The sequence below is a fragment of the Fukomys damarensis genome, unplaced genomic scaffold, assembly GCF_012274545.1.
Source record: "Fukomys damarensis isolate Sample0158 unplaced genomic scaffold, DMR_v1.0_HiC HiC_scaffold_3, whole genome shotgun sequence".
NCBI classification, from domain to species: Eukaryota; Metazoa; Chordata; class Mammalia; order Rodentia; family Bathyergidae; genus Fukomys; species Fukomys damarensis.
In genome coordinates, this window is record NW_022900915.1 from 15,004,250 (window position 1) to 15,018,551 (window position 14,302).

A 14,302-nucleotide genomic window follows, 5' to 3' on the forward strand; every position below is an offset into this window, starting at 1 on the left:
CCCTCCGAGCCCACCCGGGGCGCGCGTGCTGGGAGCCAATTCCCAGAGATTTAGGAAATCGCTCAGCCCAGGCCGGCAAGACGGCAGGAAAGGAGCGATTAAGGGCGAGGAGGAGATGCGAGGCTTCCCCGGGAATGAACACATTTGGAAGCCAGGCAGGAAGGGGGCAGGAAGCTGCTCTCATAAAACAATCTGACAATTACGCGTCAGCGGAGGAGCTGGGCTCTGCAAATTACGGGGCTGCCGCGCTGCCGCACAGCCGGGCTCTCCCCCTGGCGATTTCCTCCGGGCTGCAAAGAGCTACAAGAGGAAATTATGTTTGGGGCCAGGTGTTTGTTCCTCCACTTTTGGGTTCAGCTTGGGACTGCGAATTTTACGCCGCCTGCTGAGGGAAACAATTCCTGGTAACAGGATTCCCAGGCCCTGGGCGGGTCGCTGACTTCTCCCAGGTGAAAGAGGCCTCTGTCTCCAAAGCTTTACCCTCCAGATCCACATGGAAATCTAGTTGATGGGGATTTTTCACAAGAGCAGCCAGAACCACTGTTTTATCCATGGATCTAGAGAAAAGGGTTAAGTTGACTGCTACTCAAAACTGGGGTTGCCGTCTCCTCCCTTATCTATCAAACTTAGTAGAAAGACTCCAGCTCCTGAAGATAACTAGAGGCCTTGTTATAGGCTTAGCTTCAGATATGCAGTTTTCCCCATGCTCTCTTTAGCCTTGACAAGGCTCTTTTAGAGTCATTTAGGGTGTGCCAGGACAGATGGGTTCCCTCAGACCCTTAGAACCAGGAGTGTTTCCCAGCACACACGTCTGACACAGTCCCGGCTAACCCTTGCCCTCTCCTTGCCCCCAATCCTGCTGGAAGGGATCCTCTGAAAGACAGAAGGCCTGGAAGACAATCTAAGGATCCCAGTCACTGGAGAGGAGGCCTGGGGAGCTGTCAAATATCCTGGCTCCACCAGTCACCGGCTGTGTAAGCTCAAACAAGTTGCTTCACCTCTCTGACTTCCTCTGCGAGGTGGGCTTGTTGTGAGGACTCAATGAATCAATCTGCGGGGCTCTGAGCACTGCCTGGAATACAGAACCAGGTAGGTCCGCGCTGTGACCCTGACATGCAGAGCTGTGTGATGTGTCAGCATAAGCGGATCCTGCACTCAACGCCTCTTCCATTAATAAGGCAGCCTCAGGAGACTGAGAACACATTTCCTTCCTCACCAGTCTTGTAAAGCCCCCCGTCACGTTCACTTTCATGAATCAACTATACTTGCTAACACCATGATCTCCTTGGCCACCGAATTACTGCACATTCGTAACTTGTGAGTGCTAGAGGGACAATATACACAGTGGACAAGAACGAGGTCTCTAGTGCTAGACACTTCACAGCCCATCTCTGCAACCTGGGCAAGTTATTTCTTACCTTCGGACCTGAGTACCCTCACCTGTAAAAACTGGGATAATAAGGCTAGTTCTCATCCCATCGGGTAACTGTGAATACCAGATAAAACAATGTTAAATTATTATGTGCCTGGGCTTAGGTAAGGACTCACAAGTGTGACAGGTGTTTTTATTTATTTACTTCCTTACTTTTCTTCCCCAGTACCAGGATCGAACTCAGGACTTTGTACTTGCCAGACAGGCATGGCGCTGCTACACTACATCACCAGGGGGCAGTCCTTGACTCACCAGATAAAATGAACCAATGCCCACGGTCATCACTATGCAGGTGAAGTTAAATAAAGCAGCATGTATGTGTCCAATAGAGTAAATGTATCGATGAAATAGAAAATGGAATGCTCATTATAATTGAAAAGGTACCGTTAAAACGCCTTTGTTTTCTGCCAATGTCATTACAAAACAAATGACCGATGAAAAGGGAAGAGTGTAGAAGCTGGTGGTAGGAGAATCCCAAGGACTTAAATTGTACAGTTTTATGTGAATCTGTTCGACAAAACAGCCTCCTGGTACCTCTCTTTTCAGAGCCTTCTCAGAGGAGAAGTACAGTACCCTTACCTTTCAGTCTGCTCCTTTCCAGCTTCGGCCATTTCATGAAGAGACTGCTGGGTAACAAACATCTACAGAGAGAATCCCAGTAGCACCTGTTTGCTTGTTTCAAACAGTTTTTCATATAAAGTTATTTACTCATTCTACATATTCCCTATATGCACTGACTGTAAGCGTTTTTTTTAAAAAATAACTACAACCTTGCACATAGTAAGTACTCAGACAAGTTCTTGCTGCCTAATATATCTTTCCTGGAATCCCCCACATTTCTCCTTTGAATTTGTAAACAGTTGAGTACAGCATTTAAATAAAAAGTAGAAGGGGCCAGGAGAGGGCAGTGATGGGGCAGAGCTTGGCTAAGAAGGGAAATGCTGGTGGATATCCTAGACGACTTTAGGACAAATAGAAAACATTTGGATTTAGCCCAGAAGAGGGTGCTACCTACTTCCAAGATAGTCGCTCCAAGGAAGCCCAGCATGGCCGGACGCCTGAAATGAGCCCCGGGCTCGGCTCTGTGCAGTCCTTTCCCAAGTGTAGAAGAAATGCTCCAACAGGCCTGGCCATCCTTTGACACAAAGAACTCTTCTCATTTAGATGAACAGCAGGGCAGAGTCTAAAGATCATGAAATAGCAGAGCAGAGGCAAAGAGGACACAAAAGTTGTACAGAGTTCAGGCAAAGATTTTCCTTTTCTTCTAAGCAATCATCCAGCAGCTTGCTGGGCACTGCGGGTGCACTACAAAACCTCCCACTGCCACCCCTACTATGAATGCCTGCCCTCAGGCTGCTTTTCAAAGATTCTGAGACAGAAGGACTGTTAAGTGAGGCTGGATGGGTAAAGATCACAGGGATTGAATGCACCCTAAATTTGGAATCTTTCTCGGGCTTATATAAGGCGCCTTTCTATTTCCAACAATTTTCAAAATCCCTTTTGTCTCTGTGGTAGAGTGGCCTCTCTAGAGCCTGGGGTCTAGAAGCCTGGGCTTCTTCTATATTCTCCACGGTATCCTTGACCCTTCCTTCTGGAGGACCTCCAGCTATTCCCTCTTCTCAAGATTACTGTCAATATCTTAAATGGAAATAATCACTAGTATCTTTTCAGCAAGAAGATGGAACTTTTGTCCAAGATGTACTTTCCACAACATAAAGTACAATGTTGAAGCAGATCACTCATTTGTTGCTCACCTGGCTTTTTAAAAATCAGGTGTTGTGCTCTTCGTGAACAGAAATTCAAATAACAAAAAAACTAATTGGACAGGAAAAAATCCAATGCCCAGTTGTAGCTCCAGATGGGAACGGAATACAAGCAACCTCGCCAGGCCTGGTGGTCTACACCTGTAATCTTAGCTATTCACGACCACATATTTGAGGCTGTCTTGGAGAATTTATTGAGACTCTGTGTCAATATAAAATACTGTATAAAAAGGGCTTGGGGCGGAGCTCAGTGGTAGAGCACTTCTGGGTTTGATCTCCAGTACTGGAGAGGAAACGAAAGGCACCTGGGCATGTAAATGCAGAAAGTGCTGCTTATGGACTTACTTACAATTTCAGCCAGCAACTCTGGTTCCATGAATTCCTCCTACAGATGTCCTGGTACACAGATGTATGTGCAAGACAGTCTCTTCCCTGTCAATGAACAGCCAAATGTCAAATAATAACGTCAATAGCCAAATTCCGCACATAAATATCCATTAACAGGAATCTCATTGAATAAGTTATAATACATCTACTGTCCAATGGGATACTATGTAGTCAGACAGAAGACAGCACATACACATACACATACATGCGTGCGTGTTTTGGAAAAATGCTTAGAATCATGGTTAAATTTAAAAAGCAGAGTATATTAGAGTATGTGGTATATGCTCAATTATATAACAGTGATTCTAGGGCTGGGGATTTAGCCCAGTGGTTCTTCTGCCTGCCTCGCAAGCACAAGGTCCTGAGTTTGATCCCCATATAAAAAAAAGTGATTGTATATAATCAAAATTATATAAATTATGTTTTTCTTAGGGGTTCTACACACATGGAAATTTCTAGAGGATATCCGGAAAGCTTTTATTTATTTTACTTTATTTTATTTTATTTATCAAATAAATAAACTCAAAGTCAAACTCGGGTCCTTGAGCTTACAAGGCAGGTGACAGAACCACTGAGCTAAATCCCTGGCCCCAGAAAGCTTTTAACATAGGGACTTTTAGGTAATAGGAGTAGGGATATGGAGCACTTTTTCTCTTTATACTTTTTTGTACTGGTTGAATCCTTTTACATGTGTTACTTCCATATAATAAAAACCAGTATCAGGAAGTGGCAGGCACATCTCTCAGCTGCCTTCATAAACTCTGTTGGCTGTATTCATCTATATCCAGTCTACATGACAGAAACCCTACAATGGAAGGCAATGGTGGTACATACAGGGACAAGTCTCTGGGCTTGAGGGAACAAGTGAACTCAAGCTGTATTAGCTGGAAACTTGTTTTCACTTTGTGATATTCAGGTAGTAAGTGCTGCTCACTACTCTAGGCTTTTATGAAGAACCGTTTGGGTGTGGCAGAATCTCAGAGAAACTATAATTCTGTAAATCATTGGCATGAATGGCCACATAGCTCATAGCCACTTAGAGCGACTCTTGGAGCACACCCTCCTAGAGAGAAAGTTAGCAAACTGTATTTGCTGGGATTAGGGTCAACTATGAGTCCTAGAAACCTTCTAGGGAGTAAAAGTTTCTCTCTCATGTGAAGAGCCTTGAAGACAGGAAGGCTATGGGGCCACTCCATTGGGCTTGGTCTCCACCAAGATGGCAGTGCCTGCTTGTCAAGCAGCGAAACAGAAGGCATGAGGAAGAGGGACAAAGTGCATACATGAAATGCCTCTGAAGCGGGGATTCTGTGTGACAGTAGGAGCTTCCACATGGCAAATTCACCTACTTGTGTTGACCGGAAGTCAGTCTCTTGACCTACCCAGGGGAACTAGGGGAAGCTGGGAAATGTAGTCACAAGGCCCAGCGGCTTCATGCCCAGCTTAAAATCAGGGGTTCTATGTTTTATCACTGAAGAAGGGAAAGACAGATACTGGGACACATCTAGTGGTTTTCTGTAACACTGATCTAATAGATTCCTATCACCCAAGCAACTTTCCAAACATAAGATTTTTGGTCATAGATAAGAAAAATATCCTGCCTTGCCATATATTCCGATCTAGAGCTTAGGGCAGGATTTAGACAAAAGTTTGTTAAAACATTACTATGGAAGAGATGGTGAGACATCCTGGAATTTAATTCACTGCTTCTCTTCCATCTCTGCCACCAGCTCTAGCATTGTGAACATACTGGATAGGATATAGTAGCTATCGGGTACAGAAACCAGGTCATCCCCACAACAGTTACACACACACACACACACACACACACACACACACACACACGTCAATAGAATACAGTAGAACTTATCCGTGATGTAATTCAGACACTATTTCCTGTGAGTGAGACAATACTGTACAAGAATAGAGTGCTATATTTATGCTATGGGAAAGGCCCATGGGGCTTCAGATTTAGGTTTAAGGAAAAAGGAATTTGCTCACTGATTATACTGGGTCCTGAGGGACTAAAGGATAGTATAGTTGACCATCAAAGGAGTGGGAGCTACAGAACTTCCCAAGGTCAGCAAAGACAAGATCCTGTCCTGGAGCAAACACAGGCAGGCGGTCCAGCATTCCAGCCACCGTCACATGAGCTGCCAGACCAGTGGCACAGAACTGACCCAAGCCTCCCTCCCTGGGCTGTACCTCTCATTTAGTGCCAAGTCTTCCCAGGCTCAGATGCTGTTCTCTGGGAACGTGAATGAGGGTTCTTTTATGTTTCCTTGCCTGCAGCCCTGAAGTTAGCAGTAAAAATCCAAATGTTTAAACTCTCAAGTTAAACCTCCATGTTGTGGTCTTCTGTCTTGTTAAAAACAAGCAACTTTATGATTCTTCGATCAATAAATGGCGTAGGTTACAGAGATAAAGGAAAAGAACATTAGCAGGAAGGCAACAGACTAAACAAGGCCCCTGAAGATTACTCAGAGGTGGGCTGTTGGAGCTTGTTGGCGGACTTCCCTCGTAACTATGCAGGAGAATTGCTTTAGACTTCAGGATCTGTGATCACTTAAGTTTCCTGTCTGTGCAGCTTGACACTGACCCCGCCTGACCCCATCCTCCTGGCCCTGGGCCAGTCAGGGTGCAGCAGTGAGGCAGCAGCAGGTCAGTGAAGAGCTCAGGCGGGCCCTTCCTCCTCAACTCTGCAACCACCTGCTCAGCCTCTGCCCTACAGGTTCACGGGAGAAACCTCCTCAAGTACAGTCCACCCTCCACTCCTCCCCTGTCTGCCGTCTGCTGCTCCCACAGGCTCCTCCGTGCCACTAAAAGGCCAGGGTATCATTCTGCAAAGTGCTCAGGTTCCTGTCCTCACGTCCCACACCCGGACCATCAGCATGTCCTCTCAGCCTTGCCTGCGGCACATGCTCGGGTCTGGTCCTTTCTCCTCGCTCACTGGGCCAGCTGATCGCGTGCCCTTGCCCTGGTTACACAGACTTCCCCCTGGTCTCACTGGTCCCGCAGCCCACCCTTCCCATCCCTTCAACACAGGGCAGCCGAAGTCTTTTCAAACCTGAGTCACAGACTCCTTGGCTCTGCGCCCCCGAGAAGCCTCCACATTTCATGAGGAATGAAAGCCAAAGTCCGAGCCCTCCTTGCCTGGCCTGCCTCCTGCGCTGACCCCCCCAACAGCCTCCTCACGCCCAGCTGCACAGTGGGGTCTGACACTCAGTATCACGACTGCTTGGCTTCCTGCTCTTTGCAAGGGCAGCTCCCCAACTTCCTTCAAGTTGCTCCCCAAAGCCCTCTTGTCAGAACCTTTCCTAGGCACCCCTTTATCCTGCTTTGCCTTTTTCTTTATAATACTTAGGCCCACTTGGCAAATACACATTTTTTTTTCTTCTGTGTGTCTCTCCCCACTGGAATGTAGGCTCCTTGGAGACAGCATTTTTCCTCCTGAGAACAGTGCCTGGTACAGAGCAGGCAAATATTTTTAAAAAATAAATACTAATGTACATTGCCCCGTTAAGGTGCAGCATAAGGCAAAACAAACAGCAACAACTACAACAAGAAACGGTCGACTGTATGTATAGTTTTTCATAACTAACCTTTTGAAAAAGAAGATTTTTTGATATTGGATGGATGAGTGAAGAGAGATGACCTCCTACTGAGCAACTATTGCTTCTTAAGCACGATCCTACTTCTGGGGGTGAACCATCAAGACAGGCAGTGGCCCAGAAAAAGGTAGAGGTGGAAGCTAAAGAAGCCAGGAAAAATACCATTTAAATAAGCAAACAAGAAAATGAACAAGATGATTTGAAAGTTAACATTGACATCTATTTACAATAAAGCTTTTTGGAAATTATCTATAAAAATATACCTGTTTCGGCCAGGTGTGGTCGTGCACACCTGTAATCCCAGCACTCAGGAGGCTGAGGCAGGAGGATTGCTGTGAGTTTGAGACCAGCCTGGGCTACACAGTGAGTTCCAGGGCAGTCTCAACTACATAATGACACTTTGTCTCAAAAAAAAAAAAATACACACCTATTTTGTGCATGGGACTTACAAATCTCTTTCACTACTCCACCTCCACAATCCTGTACTTTATGAAAAATACCTATATTAAAACATATTAAATGAATACAAGCTGCTTATCTCTGACCAGCTGCTTTATAGCTTGTTTTAAATTAGTTATACTTTGTCAGTGGCAGTATTTGTTGTACATGGATGTAACGATTTATATTGTCTCTGCCATGTGCCCACAAGCTATCTGCTAGAAATCTCACAGGTCTTCAAAAGTAAATGTCTGCCACTCCTTCTGACCTATTCTTGAATCTTTGCAGATATTTCAGCATACTACTGAGAAGCTGCACGCTTTTGTTTTTGTAGAGTTGGTGAAAATTCCATATGGATTCTTCGGCTCCCAAAATTGAATGAAAACACAGAACCCCTTAAAATAAAAATAGACGCACTTGGGAATCACAAGGGAAATGTTACTTATTCTCTGAGAATGCGGCTTCTGCTCTCCCTCGTGGTGGGAACCCACAGTGTCATTCCAATTTCCTATAAACTTGGCAGGACTCTGTGTCCGTTTGGAATTGCAATAGCCTGGATTTCAGATTGGGGAGGAAGGAAGGAGTCACTGCATTCCACTGAAGAGTCCTCCAGCACAGTCCCAAGAAGCCAAAGCTTAAATGTCAGAGGCGGCTCCATCTAATGAATTTACCCTGTTAACACTCCATAACCAGCTCTGGTGAGCTCTCTCCTCTGGCCTTTCTTTGGTAAGGTCGCTTGTTGCAAAAACTTCTGGTTCCTGTGTTAGGTTTGGGGATTTTTTTTTTCTCTAATTATCCATATATTTTTTGGACTAAATACTCCAAGATGTGTTATACTCCTGCTGCGCACCCTCCACTCCTGCCTGCTTCCCGATGGACGAGGTGGGAACTGCAAGGAAAGCCACCAATTCAGGAGCCAGCTCTAATCCCCTGCTGTCACAGTCAGACAAAAGAGTGGAATTCTATTCCAGGAGGGACCACAGGGTGGGAGGCAGGAGATGGGTCCCTCCGCTTGGAAGTGGCCTGGGGTGGGGGCGGCTTGTCAAGGGAAATACAAACTCTGAGGCTTGCTGAAGGCTGATCTAGCCGTGAGTCTGTGGCTCTTACTTTCCTCTCCCCCATTCCTGGTTCCAAACAAGTGATTTGCGCGCAAACAGTTGCATTCCACAAGCAAGTCATTTCCTCTTCCTTGTGGGAAGGCAAGCGGAGGAGAGAGGGGAGGAAGGCCCAGCTCTTCAGACGACCTGAACTGGGCCCAGGGCTTCCTTGACCCTCAGCGTCTTCTTCCACTTCTTAGAGGGGTCTGCTCTCTTCCCTGCCTGAGGGAAGCACATTAACAAAGCACTCACATCCCACGTGAAACACGTGTGATTCTTTCCTGGCAAGATTATGGAAGGGTTTTTATTTTTAACGTTTTTGTGCTGAGGATGGAACCTGGGGTCTCGCACACGTAGGAAGCGCTCTACCACAGAGCTGCGTCGCCAGCCTGGAAGAATTTTTAAATTTCCCTTTTAAATTTATTTGGCTCTGAGGAACTGATGTTTAAACAATTACTGGGAAACAAGAAAATCTAACCTCTGGATTGTTTTCAAATGCAACAAAGCTTTTAATGAACACTGAGGAACTGATTGAGTTGAAATGTTAAGCTATTGTAAGGATTTAATTAGACATTAATTTAAATTGTTTTTAGTTTCATGTATCAGTAGATACATGAGTGCTTTGATGTACAGAAAGATATGTATCATATATACGATTATAAAAATATACCACATATGTCATTGTATTCCAGATGAAATACTGCCTTAAGCCCTTAAAACCTACTGGCCTTAGCGCTGTGTCTTCAGAACCTAAGAGAGAAAGAAGGCCGAGAAGTAAAAGGTCCTCTCTCAACAAAAACAAACCTGGGCATAGACACAAAGGCCCTTAATCCCAGCGCTTCGGGAGGCTGAAGCAGGAAGAGCCCAACTCTGAGCCCAGCCTGAGCACCTCAGCAATTTAGTGAGATCTTGTCTCAAAATAAAATATCCCAAAGGGGCTGGGAAGTAGGTTAGCGCAAAGGCCTTGTATTCAATCCCCCATATGGCAAAGAAACAAAACAAAAACTCAGAGAGTTCCTACAGACAGGTTAGTGAAGGGATGCAGGAGACCGGAGGCCAGGACCCCTGCCAGGGAGAAGGCTGTCCCAGCAGCCCTGGATTGTCACTGCCCCAGCCCCGAGCCTTGCCACAGGAGGCAGAGATCCCACCACAGCGGTTAATGTTTCAGTCCCCTCGCCGTCCCTGGGGACTCTCCTCCCGCAGTCCCTTCCTAAACCACTCGAATCTCATTTCTCTTGCAGCTGATTTTTTTTTTTTCAAGATGTTAATTTCTGTGGAACCATCTGGATGTTATTAAGAAAGTGTCCCAGGTCCTCCGAGGCAGCTGGCTGTGGCCTCTTGCCTTGTTTCCTGTGTCCTGGATGTCGAAGTTGACTTTCATAAGAAATTTGGAATATTAGTTTAAAAAAAGAAACAGTCAAGATTTTTCAGGCACTGAGCACTTGCAGCTTCATTTCCCCGGGGCGGTTTCGGGGGGGCTTTGCGTTTCAGATCCCATCTTTGGGCCCTCCTCTGGGGATGAAGCTGGTCTGTTTTAAAGACAGAAGGCACCCGTGGTCAGAGGTGAACCAGAAATCCAATCCGCCCCACCCTCTCCAGTCAGCCTCACAAAACTCTCTTTACGCTGTTGCTGCTGCTTGGCCATTTCTACACTGGCAACCCCTGCTCCAAACTGAGACCCAAATCACTGTCCCAAAGTAAACACTAGCTAGTTCAGCCCTATACCACTTTTTCCTAGCATCCTCCAGGTAAAATCATGAAACACAGATCAAAAAACAGAGCACGTGCCTGGGCAGTGACGATACCAAGAAAGGTGATGGGAGAAGCCCGGGAACAAGGAACAAGTCGACTAGGAGCAGCTGGGGCCTAAACAGAGAAGTTCCCCAGATCTGCTTTACTATTTGCAGCCTGCAAGGGAGCTGGCTCCCCCCACTTCCTGTTTAACACTCAAACTCATGGAATGTACACTTTGAGTGGCCTTGGCCGCTTGACTCCCATGCTGAAGGTCCCCATGACCAACCCATGTCTTCTCAGGCCTTCACCCCCAAGAAACCCGCATATCTTCACCTTTTGATTTCACTAATAGTACTAGGTCTCTGGGAAAATCTTATCCATTCATTTATTTATTTATTAATTTATTTGTTTGGTTTTTTGAGACAGGGTCTCACTATGTAGTTGAGACTGACCTGGAACTCAGTCCAAACTGGTCTCGAATTTACAGCGATCCTCCTGCCTCAGCCTCCCTCCCGAGTGCCGAGATTACAGGCATGCGCCCCCAAGCCCAGCTCATTTGCTTATTTTTGCAGTGCTGGAGATGGAAAGCGGGGACTTCCACATGCTAGGCAAGTGCTCTACCACTGAGCTACACCCCAACCACCTGCTCCTGCGAAATATTAAGACTCCTAGTCAATGCTATGAAGTCACGCAATCCATTCAGAGCACCACTACACAAGCACAGGACAACTTTCCCCAAACACAACTCTCTCCCCCTCTCTCTCCCTCCCCTTATTCCTCCCCCTGCTCCTTCTCCCCCCGTCCCCAGGGTGGTACTGAGAGAAGTCCTGATGGAAGAGTACAGTTTACTCACCTTTGAGGATTCACTCAGAAAAGAGGCAAGACATTCCTAACCTCCTTGTCTCCGTCCACAAGAATCTATCACCCTTCTTTGTTTTTTCCCCATACTGGGGCAGTGTGGACTGAACCCAGGGCACTCACACACTGAGCTATATCCCCAGCCCTTTTTATCATTTGTATTATGAGATAGGGCCTTGAGAAGTCACTGAATTGCCCAGGCTGATCACGAATGTTCGATCCTCCCACCTCAGTCTCACTGGGCACGCAGCACCCTGCCCAGCCCCTCCCCAATATTTCTATTTTGAAGTAATTCAAGCTACAAAAGGAATTTAAAAGAACAATAAAATGAATCCCTGTATATTATCTAGAACTTAACCATTAACTACCTCTGCATTTGCTTTCTCCCAATACTTTCTTCTGTTCTATTTGAAAATAAAGTGCAAATATCATGACATTTCATCCTTAAGTACTTCATCCTTGATTAATCTCTAAATATTTACACATTATCACATCTTAGCCATGCAACACTGAAAAAAATATTACCTAACAGATAGCTCAATCAAATTTTCCCAGTGGTCCTAATCAACATCTTTGTTTTTTATATATAATTCACGTATCATAAAATCTGCTCCTTTCAAGTGTACTATTCAGGTTTCCAGTATACTCACAAGGTGTACAACCATCATTACTAATTCTAAAACATCTTTATAATTCCAGAAAAAAACTTCCTAGACCTAGTAGCAGTCTACCACCTGTGTCAACAAGTAAGTAATCTCTTGGGCTGGGATTTAGCTCAGTGGTTCCGGCCAAGTTCAATCCCTGGTACCAAACAAACAAACAAAAAACATAATCTGCCTCTGTCCCTATAGATGCTGGTCCTTTCATAGAAATGCAATTGTGCAATAGATGATGTTTCTCTGGCTTCTTTCCCTTAACATAATGTTTTCAGGCTTCATCCATTTCTTAGAAGCTATCTATATTTCATCCCTTTTTTTGGTCACGGGGAGGAGGTTACTGGGGATCAGACTCAGGCTCTCTGCCCTGAGCTACATTCCCAGCCCCCTTTTTTTTTTAAATTTTGAGACAGAGTTTTGCTAAGTCACTAAATTGTCAGGCTAGGTTCAAATTTATATTCTTCCTCCCTCAGCCTCCTAAAGTGCTGGGATTAAGGTCATGTACCACCACACCCAGCAATTAATTCCTATTTCTGAATTTTATATTTCGCCTTTTATTCATTAGTAGATCAGCTGAAGACTGAGCTGTTCTCTACCTTTTTAAGTCAGGATCCAATCATGACTACACACCGCACTGGGTTGTCATGTTTCTCGTTTCCCCTAATCTAGACCCTACAATTCCTAATTCCAGAAGTTAATCCAGACCCTACAATGCTTTCTCCCATCCTGTTTTCTTTTCATATTTAACAACAGTTAAAATTTCTGAAGAGGGGTCAGGCATTTAGCTCAGTGGTTCCACCACCTGCCTCACAAGCGCAAGGTCCTGAGTTCAATCCCCAGTACCAAAAAAAAAAATTTATTTTCTGAAGATACAAGTTGGTTGTTTGGACAATGCCCTCATAGATGTATCTGATTATTTCCTACTGTTTGTTTCTGCTTAGGCAATGTGGCAATAACGCCACAGGAGCGAGTCCGCGTACCTCCTGTTACATTCTATCAGCAGGCACGAGTCAGTTTGTCTCAGGACAAGTATTGCTAATTTTGGCCATTTTGCTAGATGGTATTTATAACACATGAACCCAAGGAAGAACCCGAATAGCCCTCTAACTTCACTTGCTTTTAATTGCTTCTTTTATCACAAGTTTAGAGTCACACTGATAAACACTATATACTCTTTAGCTTTGCTGTAGCTAACACATCTGATACCTGGCCATGGTGGTAATGGTAGCCTAAGTCATTTTTGAGGAATTTGGTAGCTCAAGCCAGCTACCATCACAGCTTTTCCCCTGTGTCCATGCAAGTGCCCAACGGGTGACCTGATGTCAGAAGGCCAAAAATCGAAGGTCAGTGCATGCCAACACTGCCATTTTCTGAACACGCATCCCATGGTGAGCTGTGAAGTTTGATGACACAGCACAGACCACCCATGACCTCGCTCTCCCTCAGCTCTGATCCCTTGCCCAGCCATCGCTCCACCCTGTTTCTTTATCCCATTAAGTGCCCTGATGCGGTCTCCCTGGGGAAGTAGGCTCGAGAGGAGGGTCTTCTGCCTCTTCGCACTTGCCCACCTTGTGGATAAACACTGTCTCTCCTTTGGAGAACATCTTTTCAGTGACTGGCATCTAGCACAGAAGGCAAAATGGACCTGGTTCTGTAATACACATTTTTCTTTTTGGATAATAGCAAACTAAGTACTATTACGTAATACTCAAGGATGTGTGAGTAGCTTCCTTATCAATACTCCTTAACCGAATTTTTTATTCTTGTATTTTTGGCAGCACTAAGGATGAAAGCTGGACTTCATGCATGCCAAGCAAGCGCTCGCCCACTCGGCTGCACCCCCAGCTCCTACCCAATGGTTTCAGCATCCATTGTTGACCACTGAACCCAGCGCAGTCATGCGCTGCTTTGCAACAGGGATACACTATAGGGAGTGTATGTCAGGTGATCCTTCGTGGTACAAATCTCATAGAGTATACTTTGGGAAACTACAATGACTACCACGGCTCCGGGGGATATAAAAGCAATCTTATGGTTCCACCATTATATACGTCGCCCACTGTTAACTGAAACTTCATAATGCAGCGCAAGGCTGTATTATATCACTCAGAAAATCTTCTAACTTTTCTGACTGTAATTCCTTCTACAGACACTGACACCAAAAACTTTCTATTCCCTGTTTTTAACTCAGTTTTTTCTATTCAAATGTGTTAAAATAAACATCGTGATTATTATTCTTCCGATACTTAAACTGTCTCAAAGATCTACTGTGGTGTAGCTTGTCTGTCTTTTTGACATGTTTTCATTAGTCTTTTTTTTTTTTTTTTTT

The 14,302-nt window shown here is 45.1% G+C and overlaps 1 long non-coding RNA gene across 1 annotated transcript in view; it reads right to left on the reverse strand.

Moving 5' to 3' along the window:
- LOC104855116 overlaps positions 1 to 14,302 on the reverse strand; it is a 256,124-nt gene that overhangs the window by 170,977 nt on the left and 70,845 nt on the right. Inside the window, exons 3-6 of the long non-coding RNA XR_004518378.1 lie at positions 7,182 to 7,330; positions 5,785 to 5,969; positions 3,545 to 3,627; positions 2,448 to 2,615 (exon numbers count right to left, since the gene is read on the reverse strand). This is a non-coding gene — a long non-coding RNA (uncharacterized LOC104855116). The remainder of the gene's footprint in view (positions 1 to 2,447; positions 2,616 to 3,544; positions 3,628 to 5,784; positions 5,970 to 7,181; positions 7,331 to 14,302) is intronic.